This window comes from Lagopus muta, chromosome 6 (assembly GCF_023343835.1).
Source record: "Lagopus muta isolate bLagMut1 chromosome 6, bLagMut1 primary, whole genome shotgun sequence".
Classification (NCBI taxonomy): domain Eukaryota; kingdom Metazoa; phylum Chordata; class Aves; order Galliformes; family Phasianidae; genus Lagopus; species Lagopus muta.
Genome location: NC_064438.1, coordinates 11017721 through 11034036, shown reverse-complemented (window position 1 = coordinate 11034036; position 16316 = coordinate 11017721). Strand labels below are relative to the sequence as shown.

Here is a 16316-nt window from a genome sequence, read left to right as displayed (position 1 = left end):
GAAGCACATAAAATCTAGATGATTTTCCAGTTTGCTTTGACTATCATTCTGTAGCTAGAGGTTCATCAGAGGGCTCAAAACTGAGTAGCTGGATGACTGATTTCTTCTTGCTTTTTGCCACCCCTGTCTTCTTGGGGGTGGGTGCTGTGCTGGAGGTAAAGGAAGGGAGGACTGTAACCTCATGCCTCTTTAGTGTTCTTGGACACACATGGGTTCCAGTCCTGCTGTGACTTAGTTACCAGGGAAGGGAAATTTAGGCACACAATACACATAAAAGCTGACCTCAACCCTCCTCCCAGTGTCTTACTTCTTCCTGCTGCTTATTTCTCAATCATGGTGCATAGTTCCATGTATCATCCCCCCAAAATTAGGGTTTTTACTGTTTATATATTAGGAATTTTGTGTTTCTTCGTTAACATGGAAAATATGGAGAGCTTTGTTTTGATTTCAATGACAGTCTATCAGCAGATGGTTTATCTATATTACACAGCAATCAGGTACCTTGTAATCATGCCTTGTGGTCTCCTCAGATTGCCAGAATTGTGAAAAAGAACAGAAGCACTAGACCAAGTCTGCCATTTTTGTTCTTTTCCTCCCAGCTGAGGCCACAAAAGCATTTTGTATACATGCTGTTTTAATAAGTTTCACAGATAAAATTGCAGAGAATTTGCAATTTGCAATAAGGTCTTTAAAACCATAGTGAATGAAGACTTTTTCAAGTTGCAGTCGGTTACTCAACTAACATTGGGACCATGTGTGAGAGCTTTCATACATGTAAGTGTTCTGAACACGTAACTGTTCTGCCTTTAACATAGATGTCAAATCATGGCCTTATTATCTGGCCATTTTCTAGCTACAGCTAAATTTAATTTGTTGCTTTCACATGAGGCATTAGGTTTGCTGTTGTCATTTCTTGATGGAGTACAGCTCTGTCTATGGATTTAAAGCTGAAAAAAAAAATCATAATCTCTAGTGCTGCATGTAAAATATTGCTTCCTAAATCCAAATGTAGCCAAGTGTGCTGTTAAGTTATTTAGAAGGTTCTTAAATTATTTCTACTTCAAAAAATACCTTTGTATGTTCCATTTTGTTAGGTTAATACAAAATTGCTTTCTTGGCTTGACATTGATATAAATGTGTTTTTTCTTTTTCTTCTTACCCCTCTTTACAGAGAGGACAGTAAATTTTGTTGCTTGATGTTTAGAACAGATATTAACTTTGAATAGAACATTGTTCCCTAGCCAGATCAGTAGCTACCTAATTTTTTTCCAGTATTAGCTCAGGACTGGCAACAATACAGCAGTAAAAGAAGAAAAAGTTTGAGTAGCTTCGGAGATTGCTTAGATTTGATCCAATAGCAAACACTGTTAATTTCTTTTTTATGTGACATCTCCTCTCTCTCCTTTAACTATTTGTGGTTGTGAGCCCTTAATCTTATTTTGATAAGAATGGCAGAAATAAATCCTTTCTGATAGCTTTTATTTTTTACTAGTTCTAAATAAGGATGTTCCTAGTGTGTATTAATCTTGCTTGGAGATGCTTAATCAGCTGGTCTCAAAGAGGCCAAGTGTTCTTATAATGCCTGCTATCAGTTTGGCTCTTCTGCATTGCTAGTCAACTGCGTCAGAAATGTCCACTGTTTGCACTAATTCAAACCACAAAAATTCTCCATTCAGACATTTTTTCCCACAAGAGTAGAGAATTACCTTCATTTTGTTTTACTGAATCCTATCTAGGAGAACAAAAGGAGCAAATGTCACTTACATACTCATTTACGGCAAACCAGACGAGTACCTTGATTTCTTTGTTCTCCATTTCTTTCTTTCTGAAAAATTTAGCATTTTGCACACACCATCCCCCCGCCCATGCTTTTTATCCTTGTTTAAGTTGCCAGGCCAAATGAGGAAACAATTACAGGATGTTGGCTTTAAAAGTGTCTGACTTTGCCAAATAAGTTTATCTTTTTTTTTTTTTTACTGTGGCTTAAAACATGCTAAATTCAAAGCCAAGTTACTAACCTAAAACTCATGGTAACTTCAATTTTTTTGCATTGGGCTTACAATAAACTTCAAGAGTATTTCCACAGTCCCTTTGCCAGTGATTAGTTTGGAAGATAGTATGTTTTGAATTTGCTGAGAGATCTACTGCTCTTAGCTTAGTTTTAGTACTTTTAAAAAGCAATCAATAATGCCCGTTTTGTAATAAGCAATATTTATGAACTGACAGGCAAAATGTAATTATAGTGGGTATTCTGTACAAGAAAAAAGAGGTGATCTTAAAACCATCTCAGCATTCTGTTTGCACTCATTTTCATTCATATAAATGATTAAGTGGTTCTGTGCTGAAACATTTTTCTCTCAAGGCTTAACATGGGTCTGGAAAAGTTGTTGCCAAAGATTTTTATAATGAAGTCAATGACCATTACCCTTCTACAGACTACATTTTTCACAATATTATTTTTAATGTCTTAGGGCCTAGCTTTGATATCTTTTATTTTTAATCTATGGGGGCTGTACTCAAAAAAATGTGTGAATTCATGACAAAAGCAAAGACTGCATCAAAAATTGGCTAGGTTTTGCAATTAATGAAACTGATTCCCTCTGCCTTTTCTCTGCTGAGAAATGGCTCCTTCCTGAATGAGCCACTGTAAGAACATTCCAAAAACATGAGATAATGAAGAAGAAAAAGAAAAGAAAAGAATTTCCTGCTTTGAAATGATTTTGTCTTATAGGGTCTGATCCAAAATTCACTGAGACTTGTGAAAAAATATCTACTGAGTTCAGTAGGCTTTGGAACAATCTCAGAAATAGAGATGTTAATTTAGTTTCCGTTGAAAGCCAGGTCAAAACTATGTCTATTATTTAGCAGCGTGTTGACATGATATTTAGTTAAATAATTATTGTCTATTAATAATCAGAAATTACAAGGGATTTTAGTAAAAACTAATTTTGAAATAGACACATTTTGACACGCATCCTAACTGCTCTTCCTACTTTTGATTATACATATTTCTTCATCAGTAGTTTTGGCTGTGCAAATTATTATCTGATAATCTACCATTCTATGTATTAGAAACAAACAAAATCAAAACCAACATGAAATGAAACCTTGATGTCTTTGAGTCTTAATGTCTTCGTGCATTTAGATAAATATGCATCTAACTAGTGTAGGTCAGATCATAGGATGGGACCTCCAACTGTGCCTAATATGTAATATTAGTGTTTAAACTGGTATGGAGTATTGATATAGGAGCTACAATTCCACAATGTATCCTGCCAACTCTGCAACACAAAGCACAAAGGACATTTCTTGCAGTGCTGATCAGTTTATCCTAAGATATAACAAATTAATTTGCCAGGTCTGAAATTGGAGTAAGTGAAAACCTGCATATGTGCTAGTCTTACTGGAAAAATGGATCAACTCTTCTAGAAGAGAAAAACCCTCACTATGGTTTTCTTCAGTAATAAACTCAAATTGAGAGATCTGTGCACAATCCATAAAGCCCCGCTGATCTTTGTGGGACGGTATGTGGGTAAAGAGATCAGTTGGCACAAATCTTAGAATTCTTAGTACTGGGGCCTAAGACTTACAGTTGGAGAGGATGCAAGCAGAAGATGAAAGGAGAAATCTGAGCCTGCTCTCAGATATGCTTCTCAGTGTGGCAGAATAGCACAATGACAGTTATTGTTAGGCTAGATGCAAATTCCAGCTACAAACATTACATCAGTTTTCTTACAGGATTAAAAAAAGAAGCCTTCCAGATACCCATATTTCATTTGTGGGAAGTAAAATAATGATGCTGTTAGCTACTGGAGTAGAAGATAATTTATATACTGTGTCTGAGACCTTTTTGGTTAAATCAAGCTTGGAAGATATTTGAATGGATTTGACTTGTGAGACTAGCAAATAGCATGTATTTTATAAGGTTATTTCGCATTAGAGAATGCTATCAAAGTTTTAATAACTAGTTTGCAACCAAGTGGATTAGCTGAAATTGGTATAGTTACCGGATCTCGCATTGTTTAGTTTTGTCTGCAAAGAAAGAAATAAAGAGAAAAAAAGGACAGAACCGAGCCCTAACCTTAGTCAAGTTTCAACAGGCTTATCAAGTTAGAAGAAAAAGTTACAACCCAGAGTTAAATTTCTTGACAAAATGTTATGGCAAGCTGACCTGCATGTCAGCCTCCATTCAATAGAGAAGCTTGCTGATTTAAGCCCTCATTTGTATGGGAATGTGGTGTTATATTATCTGTATATCCACGTATTAATATGGGCTGCAGATGTGTTTTTCTAAGCCTGGAACAGTGGTCTAGGTATTTGAGCTTTGCTCTTTTTATGGTATCTGTCTGACAGGAGGTTCTCTTATCTTCAAAATAGACTGATTGGTAACTCTGCAAACCTTATTTTCTTGTCATTACAAAAAAAAAAAAAAAAAAAAAAAAAAATTGACTCCTCCTTGTGTACACTCACTGGGAAATATCCTCATGCTTGTTGGCTGCTTTCAATCTCTAGATGCTTCCAGGGACATGAACCACACCAAGCGCATATATTTGGGGGTTGGGAATAGATCATCTTTAATGTCATTTCCAATTCAATTTTATGATCCTACAGTGAAGCTGCAAGATTTTTTGAAGGAGTTCCTGTCTTGTTTTCTGTGTTGGTATAGAGTTAACACAGTAGGACTCTAATGCATTAAAGTTATCCTGAGGTAGGAGAATTCTTAACTGCAGCTTCTTCTCAAACAATGGAGTCTCTTTGTGTCAGTGTCAGAAGAGTGGTGGTTATAAATGTAATGGACAATTAAGAATGCAAGGCAGATCCACAAATAAGTGTTTATTATACCAGAAACTGTTTTGTGTGGTGGAAAGGAGCGGATAATCAGTATTTCCAATGAACCCATTTTCCACTCTGGAAATCTGAATTCTGCTTTTTGTGTCTTGCAGCCCATATTTTCTCAGCTGGAAACCTTTGTTTGGGTCTATGTTACTGAACTTTGTAACATAACTGCAATTTGATGACACTTAACTGAGATAGAGGAAACAGTATAGCTTTCAAACCTTCTCTTAAAAGAAGAAAAAAAGAAAGAAAGAAAGAAAGGACACTTTTTGACATTTAAGTGATTAGAACCTGTCATTTTATGTTGTTGTTTTCAGACTGACACAAATGACAGGACAAAGAAACATACAAGGAAATAAAATGAAAATTCAGAACAGATGTTAGGACACACTTTTTCATGCTGAATGTGCAGAGCGGTCAAACAGGTAAGGCAAAAGTGCTTTCCCATTTAGAAAATAATTAGATGGCCCATCATGGGCAAAGCAGCTTCATCAATTTCCTTTCTCTCTAATTTTCTTATAATATATAATAAGAATATATAATTGTTATTATACTCCAGTTACTTTCCAGTTTTCTCTGACTGGAAGCTTCATCATCTGGACGTGAACCTAGTTCGTAGAGAAATGAACTATTAACTGTTAAGTGAACACCTATTGAGCTGGATATTCTGTTGATGTTATATTATGCTGTTGTGTTCAAGGTCTAGCAGCACATCCGTTTCGAAGCTCAGACTGTTTCTGAAGGGTTCTGTCATACTTACAAAATTGAATTAAGAAAATTGACAGAAGACACTGTTTTTATCATCCTGAAGAGTATAATTGTTTTGAAGTGATAAAAAAAAATGTTACACGTGAATGAGTTTAGGAGATAAGAAAAAAGGAGTTGGAGAAAACCAAACCACCAACAAAAAAGGTGAATGTGATTCTGGGATCTTTGCTTTCACTGAGGTTTTGCTCCCAAATCTGATGTAGCCTTCCTATGGAATCTTGCTGCAATGCCTTATCTTTCACGTTCATAAAATAATTTTTTCCTCAGGGGAATGAGAGAGTAAAACTCTAATTACTTGTGGCACTAACGATTGACCTCTCCAGGTATAAGTCATTTCCATCATGTGTTGATCTTACAAGTTCGTATGTTAGATCAATTTGAGAGTGGTAGATAAGCCCCACTGAGGACAGTGTTGATACCAAAACCTAGAAACTAAAAGTCTGTAATAATTTTTTTCCTGTAGCTGTTAAGTAAGACTTGCTGAGTGACTAGCTGCAGCAGCAGGCCATGTTTCCAAGCCCACGATTTCTACTATACAAAAAGTAAGACTGGTCAGTGCTCTCCCCACCATGAACTCTTAGTTTCAGTGCTTAACGTCGTCACCAATATTCTCAACTTAAAGCTATTTGTGTGAAGTATAAACAAAATAATTTGATTTTTTTTTTAATGTTTACATAAATAGTTTGGTGAGGTTGTTTCTGGCTTGCTTCTTATGTGTGGATTTCCAGCATTAGTAATAAAAAATTGAAAATGTCTCAACAATTGCTAATTTAGGTGTTACTAATTTGATATTTAACAGGATCAATAGTGGTGAAAGATAGCAGCTTTGAGAAACATTGTTCACTGAAAGGAACAATCTTCAATTTTTCAAGGAATTCAGCCTTCTATTACATAAAATGTCCAAGGAAATAAAACTAATTATTAATGACATCTGGATGCAAGGTCAGTCACAGCACAGCAAGTGCAATTTTGTTGTCTTTGAAAATGACTGAGAACTTGCTTTCGGTAAAGATAGCTGGAGAACTGGAAATTAAAGATGATCGTTTGCCCTCATTTCTGTGTTTTCCCCCACTTTAATCCTCTCACCACACCACTTTGTAGTGTGCACAGTGATATGAATTAATGCTAGAACATCAACTTTGAATTGGAATTTCTTGATTTTATTTATTTATTTTTTGCTTCTGTGTGTGAGACACCATACTCTATTTTTTCTAGGGCTAATTATTTGATATGGTAAGTGAAGGAATGGTGTCCAACAACTGGAAATTTTGTGCTGACCAGTGCCAAAGATTCTCCATCTAAAAAGTCTCATTGTTCCTTTTTGCAGAGGTCAGGAAACCTTGGCATAAAACTGAAGGGTTTTTTTCTGACATAAAGAGGATAATTTTGTGCTGGAATTTTCTGTACTTCAATGTCCAGAAGAATGGAATGCATTGTGTTTGTGTATAAATGTGGGATCTACTACTTTATATAAGGTATGCATGTGTGTATACATGTAGAAGACTGGTATTAGTGTATATGTGAGTCTTCTGAATATCAGCCATTTCAATATGCCTCTTTCTGTGGATGGAAGATTTAATGGAACCTTTGTGGTTGAGATGATTAACCACACTAACCACCACAGTCTGACCATAGAAGGAAAGAGCTACTGTTTCATTCTTAAATTGTGAATGACTAGTATTGAACGTGAAGAAATATGAACAAGTTTGTGAAAATACAATTACTGATTCCTAGTATTCTCACACCACGCTTACATGGAATCCCTCACAATTCTGCCTAATATACTATCATTAATTCTATATGCTGTATTGTTATTTGGCTTTCTATTCACGTTTCTTAGGCCATTTTCTTGTGTGCAGAGCCGTTGTTTCACCAAAAGTTTAAGTGGGCTCTGCAGCCTCTTTTGTCTTTACACTACACATATGCATACAGACTGAAAAATTACTTTGCACTACTTTGAAAGTCCTTAGAGAATCTCATGCAATAGAAAAATCTGTTAAATTCGTCACCTCTGCACTACTGAAAATATACATTTCCTGCTCTGTCTTGCTGAAGACTTTCAGCCACATGGTGTTGTACTCAAGACTATTCTTCAGCTGCTCAGCAAAGTTCTGACATTATCGATAGTAACAGAGTTGAAATAAGGTTCAGCATTACATTTGAGTACCAGAAATTATGGTAAAAGCTTAGAATTAAGCATTTTTTTTTTTTAAGTGATTTATTTGTATTCCTTTTGACATGCTTTCTTTATTCTGTCATGATTAAAAGTCAATTACATGTGTTTTCAAAGCTATTTTTTTTCCATAACCATATTCCATGGTAATATGAACTAGATGGATATCAATTAGATGTAAGCAGTTTAGTTTTGGTTATCTATGGTTAAGTTACTGTATAATCAAAGAATATTAGGATGTTACAATCACAAAATAAACAAGAGAGTTAGGCAAAGTAGACTATGATAGCAAAAGAGAATAAATAGTAGGCTTACCCCTATCCTGGGCTCACCCACAAAACACCAGTAGAGGTGATCTCCAGAAGAGATCCTTCCCCTCTGGTAGCCAGCTCTTAAATAGGTCTAGGAGGGGTGGAGCCAGGCTCCACCACTTCCTGCAGCACAGGTGAATTGCCTTCACCTGTACTCCTCTGGCTGGCTCATGGCTCGCCTCAGGTGATCAATCAGAGGTTCAGGCTGTGACACAGCAGTTCCCATACAGTTACATTATTTCCACTCAAACTTAGTGAAATTTTATATCAAATTGAGATCTGGCAACATTGTTCTATGAAATGAATTGTAAGCTGTATTTACACACAGTCTTTTCAATGTACGGTTTACATTCTGTGTTAGAAAGTTTTAATTTTTTTTTTCTACTTCAGTATGGGAGAAGGCATTATTCTAAAACAGCCCAAAGCATTCCCATTGTCCTTACTATAAATTGGTACTACAATACAGTGCAAAAAGTTTCCGTTGAGTTCTGCTTAGTTTAGTTTAGCAAAAAGGTCTGGTTTTGACGTGCATATTTCTCATTGTCTCAACCTGACAAGAGTCTGCAAATGTTATGGAATATCTGTACAGTAAAGGCATATTCATTTTACGGTTAATGAAATGCATCATATGAAGTAAACTGCAAGCATCCTGTTAGGTCCTGTAAAATCAAATAAATAAATAAATAGAAATCAAATACCAAAAATATAGCTTAGTAGTATAATTTAATTTGCAGTTGGCAAGCAAGCCACCTGTTTCAAAGCAACGTTTCTGCAATATTAGGGAAGATCAAATATCCCCTTAACAGGTCTGTGCTTACCTATAAGATTAAAGTGTGTGGGCTTAGCTATATAGTTGAGTTTTACTTCCTGGGTATCTATTTCTAGGCACAGGGATGTTGATTTGGCAATAACCTGTACAGCAGAAGAAAACCTGTTGTGGAGAAGGAGGAGCTTGGTGAGGGGGTAAAAATGCGCTACAGGCTGCAGGCAATTGCAGTACCAACTGTTGTCTACTGAAGAGCTTTCTTTAAAAGACTGTGTAGGAGATGAGAGATGCATGAAAATCCATGTTCTGTCATAGATAATTTCTTGGTATTATAAGCAGTCTAGTATTTCTATACATCACTTTTTCTGCCTCCAAAGAAACAGTAAGGTTAAATTTATAAATGTATTTTCAAATTCTCAGGGAAAAGGTGCTACATATGTGCAAAGTATTATTAATAATAGACTCACTATATTGTATCAATTGGCACAGTTGCATCCTGGAAAATAGTTCTCATATCATTATTAGCATGACTATTCCAAGAGGAAATGTTGAGTACAATACAACAAAATTGAGTTATTTTCAGCTTATTTCCTTTATTTTTATGGGCCACTGAAAGTAATAACTGATCCCCTTAAGATCCAAGACCTTATTTCCTTTTCAGTTTCCAGTGCTGAAAACACTGGATAAAAAAAAAAAAAAAAAAAAAAAAAGTGACTGTGTGGATCATTCCTCTTTTCTTCCACATAATTTGTTAATGTATACAGCAGTAGAGAATTTTAAGAGATTCCTTTCATGCGATGTAAGAACAAATTATCTTCATTCAGTCCGATTTATACATGAGAATAAGTGACTCAGAACAGTCTTGTGATCAATGCTGCTATGACTACCTTAAATACAATCACTGAACATTATTTCTACAGTTAATAGCCTTGTGGGGTTAATTGTTTTATCTGTTTTTTAAAAATACATATTTTAAAAAGTCAAAATTTTAAAATGATGCTGTCATTTAAATGTAGTGTGAAAGTTTAAGTGCAAATCACTCTAAGGTAACCTTTTTTTTTTTTTAAGAGCGGACTAATGCAGTATTATGTTTTATAGAGCAATAAAATTATGTACTAAAATTATGCTCATAAATGTAAGCAAATGTAAACCAAGCTATTAGTTATGTTTTCTCAGATAAAAGTGATTAGCATAGCTATCAAACTCTTCTCCCATTTGAATAACAGAATTATGTCTGAAATCTAAGGCTTGTTTGCGAAAGGCGAGTCTTAAAAAGAAATGTAAATCCAGCTATCAATGTTGTATTTGAAAGTGAATGCGGTGGCCTGCCCATCATTCTTCTAACAACTAAGAGCAGAGGAACATGACCCAAATTGCAGCTAAACTTATCAATACGGAATGTGCCTCAAATGCCATTTTAGAAATCATTCTTAGCATTTTATCTCCTTACTGCTGATCAGACTTATTTAAAAACTATTGTGGTTTGTTTAAACATAAGAATGATGAAAGAGTCGTTTAGCAACAGTCACTGAGAGACAAAGTTTCATGTATAATTCATGAAGTATGTGGTCATCTACTAGCAAATTAATTTCCATCTGACAGCTATACTTGTGGTAGTGTCCTCTTAGGAAGGCAAATGGTATATAATTAAAATCTGAACAGAACAAATTAATGCTGATTACTCCATAAAGAATTTCAAAGCTTGAATATTGTTAACTGTCTTTGTAGGATCAAAACATGTATTTTGATAATGTATGGATTGATTTTCTTGACCCTTTGTACAATTGTCATTAAAATTGCTCCTGGAGAATCCAACAGTGTAAAAAAAAAAACAAAAAAAAACAACACAACAACAACAACAAAAACAAACAAACAAAACAACCAAAACAAAAACTTCTCACCAAGATTAAGAGGTATATAATGCTAATATTCATTGGTCCTAAAAAGCATCTAGTATTTTAGATGCAAACCATTGCTCAGACAAGTGCCGCATTCCCTTTGCATCTTTCCTTCCTCATTCCCTTATCCTCTTAAGTTAATCAGTATCATCTGAAGAATTTAGTGACATATTTAGTCCATCCAGTTTGCCACACCGAAAGGAAGACTATATATGACCAATTCTGGTGATCATAAAGGTTTTCTTCTTGTTTATAATGAAAACTATTACAATAATTTTACCAGGGTTTTCAAGAAGTGAAATAAAGAACACCACAGTAATTGCTTACACATTACCTTAACCAAACTGAATTTTTTTTATGGTTTCTCTTGTGTTTTCCACTTCTGTGCAGTGTGCTATGCTGGTGACTGCAGTACAGATCTTAAGAACATGTTAGCATATGCTAAGGTCTGTCACTGCCTTCTTGCTTGCCTAAGCTGATGAAGTAAAACCATACCTTTCTAGGCAAGATTTTTTGCCTGTTGTTGCAACACTGGTTGGAAGGTTAGACTTCTGATTTGGGACAAGGAGATTTTCTGTGTGATATCATAACATCAGTTGTCAGTCACATTATATTTCAGTTATTGCCATCCCTTCATAATTTTTTTTGAAAGACTGAAGATGTAAAAAGGCCTGTAAAAAATGTTCAGTAGCAGATGCACAGTGTAGCCTTTCAGTATTGCAGGTCAGTGAAGTTTACCGAGAAAGAAATTTGCTTCAATTCAGAGAGAATTTGAGAAGATGACAAGGTTAAACCCAAAAAGAATTCAGATAATAAATGTGCACAGAAACATGAATGTTGTATATAATGTTAAAACATTGCGCTTCTCAGGCAAATTGATGTGTATGAGTATTTCATAAAGATTGGACTGGTAAATCAGAGGCATACAAAAATACTGAGCCCCCGGTAATGTGAAGGGAGATTTATTTGTCTAACAGTGGCGGTTATTGGTAGGTAATGCAGTTATTACTATCCATTCACAGTCTCTGTGGTTCTCAGTAGTGGGTGAACCCTTCTTTTTCAACCGTCCCTCCTGCCACTTTTTAGAAAGCCTCTGTGTCAAAAGAATTAACAAACAAACAAAAAAAAAGTACTCGGAGTGTGACTGCCATATTCTCTTTTCTTCCCCTTTAATGAGAATGTCTACAGTTCAACAGTTGACTTTTCATTTTACCTCAATAATAAGCTTTCTAGTTCATAGCTCTATTCTTATGTCATGCTCTTCTTATCTGAATTTACTAAATAAATGATATCTTTCTGTGGGCCAGTGTCACAAATTCACGATTAGAGATACCATTTAAGGTATTAGGCAGCTGTAGTTAGAGAAAAGAATCACAGAAAATTTCAGCTGAAGGGACTTCTTGAGATAATCTAGTCCACACTCTGTCTTCCTTTCCTCTCAAAGCAGGGCTGACTTTGATGTTAGATCATGGTGCTGCAGCTCACATCCAGTCATGTTTTGAAGGACGAGTTCTGAGGAATTTGTTAATAAAAATTACTAGCTGTTGGATTTGTTTGTGGTTTTTTCGCCTACAGAAATTGTCTACAATTAGCTGATGGGGGAATATCAGATTCAATTAAGTAATTCTTCAATTCTGGAGCCTTTTAAGAGGAAAATGATTTTGTAGTGTCAGTGCTAAGACGTACTGAATGCAATTTTGTGGTTTTTCAGTGAGAAGTTGTTTTCTGATATTGAAGAACAGGCTGGTGATAGGATAGGGAAGAACTGAGATCTGAAAACGTGGGGAAAGATATGGAATGAGCATTTAAAGTTGACCAGAAGTAGTGTAAACTAGAATGATAGGGAAAGTGCAGATACAGGGAAAATATCTAAATTTAATGAGAGTGAAAAGTGAATGAAGACCATTTGAGGATGAGAACATCAACAGTGAGATTAATGGTGAGCAGTGGCAGCAGCTGCTGTGTCAGTAGAGTATTAAGTCTGAAGACGTTTTAAGCATAAAAATTCTATAAGGGGAGACATTCCATGTGGTAAGACTAGGTTTATGCTATCTGCAATTTTGTAAGACACACTGGACATCAATTTTATCAAATAAATATTATCAGATGGCCAAAAAGTGAGGCATAACATTATATGTGCTGAAAAATTCTGTCATCCTGCGGTGTTTAACACAAGCTGAAAGAACAGTATAAACTGCCAGTAAATATAAAATGAAATGAAAACAAACACTGCAGTGTATGACTTCCTGTGGGATTTGATATTAATCCCCACTTATGAGGAGTAGTCTGTACAACATATTTTCCCCAGGGGGCTTGTGAGTTATCCAGCTAATCCTTATTCAAGGCATATGATTTGTATCTGACAAGAACTCGCGCAGAATTTTTTCAATCAGCTCCAAATATGTAATATCAATAATAAAGTCTGTGTAGTTGGATTTTGGGGAAAAAATAAAAAAGGACAACAGCAACACAAAACAGTCATCTTTGAAAAGGTTAATTTGTGCCACTACTCAGTGGTCATTTCTGTAATTTTTAGATAATACCACATTTTTAAACATCTGATTATTTTTTTTAGGACCTGCTTGAATTCAGTTGCTCCTCTGTGCTTTCATTAATTTCTAATCCTGCTATTGCATCTGCTTTTATTGGGTGTAAATCACAGATTAATTGTCTTAATTGTTTTTTGATACTTTCTCACTTCACATCCTGGTTCAGCCACTTCAGCATTTGTGGCTGCATCCTGTGGAAGGCAAGAGAAGGCGGCCTCTCTTTCTGTTCGATCAGAGGTAGAAAGTTGTTTGCAGGGTGCCACAGCATAAGATCCTTAAAGACACTCTGGATTAGCACTTTCACAGTCTCTTTAAAGTCCAGGTATTCTGTAAAAGTATCAAGACTAGATACTTTTAAAGATATGTTTCTTTCTCCTTTAAATAGAAAGATGCAGAATGAGAACCCAAACTAGCTTAATTATGTTAGTATGAATGCTGGAACTGTTGGATGGACCATTAGGAAATTATTTCTGTTGCCAGTGAGCAAAATTGTGAAGAAGTCCACTGTCGTAATGGCTGAAAAGACGATCAGAAATGCTTGGCTGAAATATTATTAGATGAGGTTCAGTTCTTTCACGTAGTCCTGTGTCCGTGAGGTGGGAGAATGGCCTGTGTTAGCAACTAGATCACTTCTTAAACTAATCCTGGGTGTACTACTAGTAGGCATTGTACTTTTTTTAGTGTGTGCAAAAATACCTCATTCACTTCTCATGTTTGGAAGCTGAGATATAAAAATGCCTGCTGTGACTAGTTGTTAGTCCTGATAGTAACGAGTGTGGTACGCAGGCAGCAAATATTTGAAAGACTAAATCTTGGCTTGAGATTACTTGGATGCTAAGTATAGAAATTACATTGTTCAGACTTATATTTTAAGAGTTTAAATTTGGTAAGTTGCTGCTTGTTTAAATAGGCATAAGAAGGTGGAAAGGATGTAGGGATATTTTAAGTTTTTCCAAAATGATCTTTCTTGAAGCATGTTTTCCTATGCAGCTGACTTCTCTTTAGTTCCTGTGAGATGAGAACATTTGCAGTACAATCTTTCCTTGCTGAAGAAACATAGGCTGAGTTTGTCCACTTGTTTGAAATAAACTTACATGTATATATATTTACTGAATATTTTTGACACCGTAAGTATAGATAAGTATTTCTGAACAACTTTAGAAGAGATGAGCACTTTGCCCTTATGGTGAACACAGAGGCACTCATGACCTTTTGTGTGTTTTAACTCTTAGAGTAGTAGCTTATTGCAGTTATTAGGTACTGAATGTTACATTCTCAACTCAAACATACTTGCTGTATGTTTGAATGACTTATCTGTGAACCTGTTAGTTTCTGTGCATATGTGAGGGATGACATTTTCTTTTAATTTTTGATCTACTGGGCAGGTACATAGCTTCTATAAGTTATATGGGCTTTTGTAGTGCTGGAAAGAGTATATTTTGAGTTTGTAGCCTTTGATTTTCTCATAGTTGTTTAAGATGTGTTTGTATTTGTACACAAATTTGTAAATTTCTATTTTTTTGTACATGCATCCATGTATATCTCCCACTAATGGCAAAATTTTAGATCCTGAAGTCAGTGACTTTCTCGGTTAATTCCACAAAAATATAGAGTCCATAAACCCCAATAACCTCAACTACTGTAATAACTTCGTCTGTTCTAGTATTTGAATTGATTTTAGATCTGCTTAGTCCTTTCTTTTGCTGCTTATGATAGTCAGTTCTTCATAGTAACCTTAGTTGTTTACTGTCCATACCTTCCAAAATGGACTTGCAAAAACACTGACATAATCTTGCCTTCCTATTGCTAAGTAGATCAAGCTGTTACTGGGAAGTAAAATCCACTTACATTGTGTGTCAGACATCTATTAACTTGAGTGGAATATCAATTCAGTGTTATGTCTGTAAAATGTTCCAAGCCTTTAGTGCTTCTGTAAACTTCAGTTTTGTAGTTGGCTCAGGAAGTCCATAATTTAGTAAAAATTGGGAAAGAATGTGTATGCCTACCAGTTCGGTGCCTGTTAATTGATGAGTTTGTTTTCTGACCGTTGGAAATGGAGTGCTATGAAATGCTCCTTGTCTCAGTCCAGGACTCACCTTGTATACTAGGCTTTGTTGTAGAAACATCTCACTTTCCATAAGTCATTTTTTTACTTGTTTTTTTTTTTTTTGAAGGTAAGAGGTCAAGATGAGAAAGTAAAAGGAAAGGCATTTTCTGTCAGTTTTGAATAGTAAACTGCTTCCTGTGGGCTGATTCCAAAACTGGAAATTTTGTTGCAGGTAATGAGTTAATCGGTGGCATCAGCAACACTATTTGCTTTTCCGAGTACATGCAGTACTCAGCTAAGAAATGTTTCTTATGTATCATACACTGCGGTCTTAGTCCCAAATACTTTTAAAACACTCAGTTCCTCTGATGATTTAACAACCTCTGCAATAGTCAGAATGTTTAAAAAGAGAAACCATTTGTTCTCCACACACATCTCTCTAATGAAATGGAAACCAGTAGATGGAAACTCTGAGAACACAAAATTCTTGCCAGTGTGAGGTTGGACTCATGGTTAACTTGCTGAACACCAGGAACATCAGAAGTTCCAAGACTGTTTCCTCTCTTTTACTGAGTAGTAAAACTCCATCAAATGATTCAGGGAGCACCTTAGGAATGCTTAAACCTTTTTGTGATCAACATATAATCTTGAATGATCCCAAGGGCTTTTCATGATTGTAAGCAGGGTTGCCAAATACAAGTAAAAAAAAGAGAATAACCTCTGCGGTATGTTACCCTGCATATACAGATTAAACTACTTAGAAATAAGCATAACATCTGTAGTGTTAATTTTTTGGCACTTACTGACTTGATTGCTATGGACAAGTTCACTCTAATGCGTAGCTAGAAGTTTCAGAAGTCTGAACTGTACTTAAATGGCTTAAAGGTATGATTCCTTAAGTTACAGCTATTGTCATAATCTCACTCTATTGGTAGAAACTTGAGCTAAGTGTTTATTCTGTGTAAGCC

General features: G+C 35.5%; 1 long non-coding RNA gene across 2 annotated transcripts in view; it reads left to right on the top strand.

Moving 5' to 3' along the window:
- Positions 1-7818, top strand: part of LOC125694492 (uncharacterized) — a 37267-nt gene extending 29449 nt beyond the window's left edge. Inside the window, exons 2-5 of one of the 2 annotated variants that reach the window (XR_007377583.1) lie at positions 5154-5261; positions 5537-5748; positions 6404-6546; positions 6932-7818. This is a non-coding gene — a long non-coding RNA (uncharacterized LOC125694492). The remainder of the gene's footprint in view (positions 1-5153; positions 5262-5536; positions 5749-6403; positions 6547-6931) is intronic. The other variant, XR_007377584.1, reaches the window with a different exon arrangement.
- The last annotated feature ends 8498 nt before the right edge of the window (positions 7819-16316 follow it).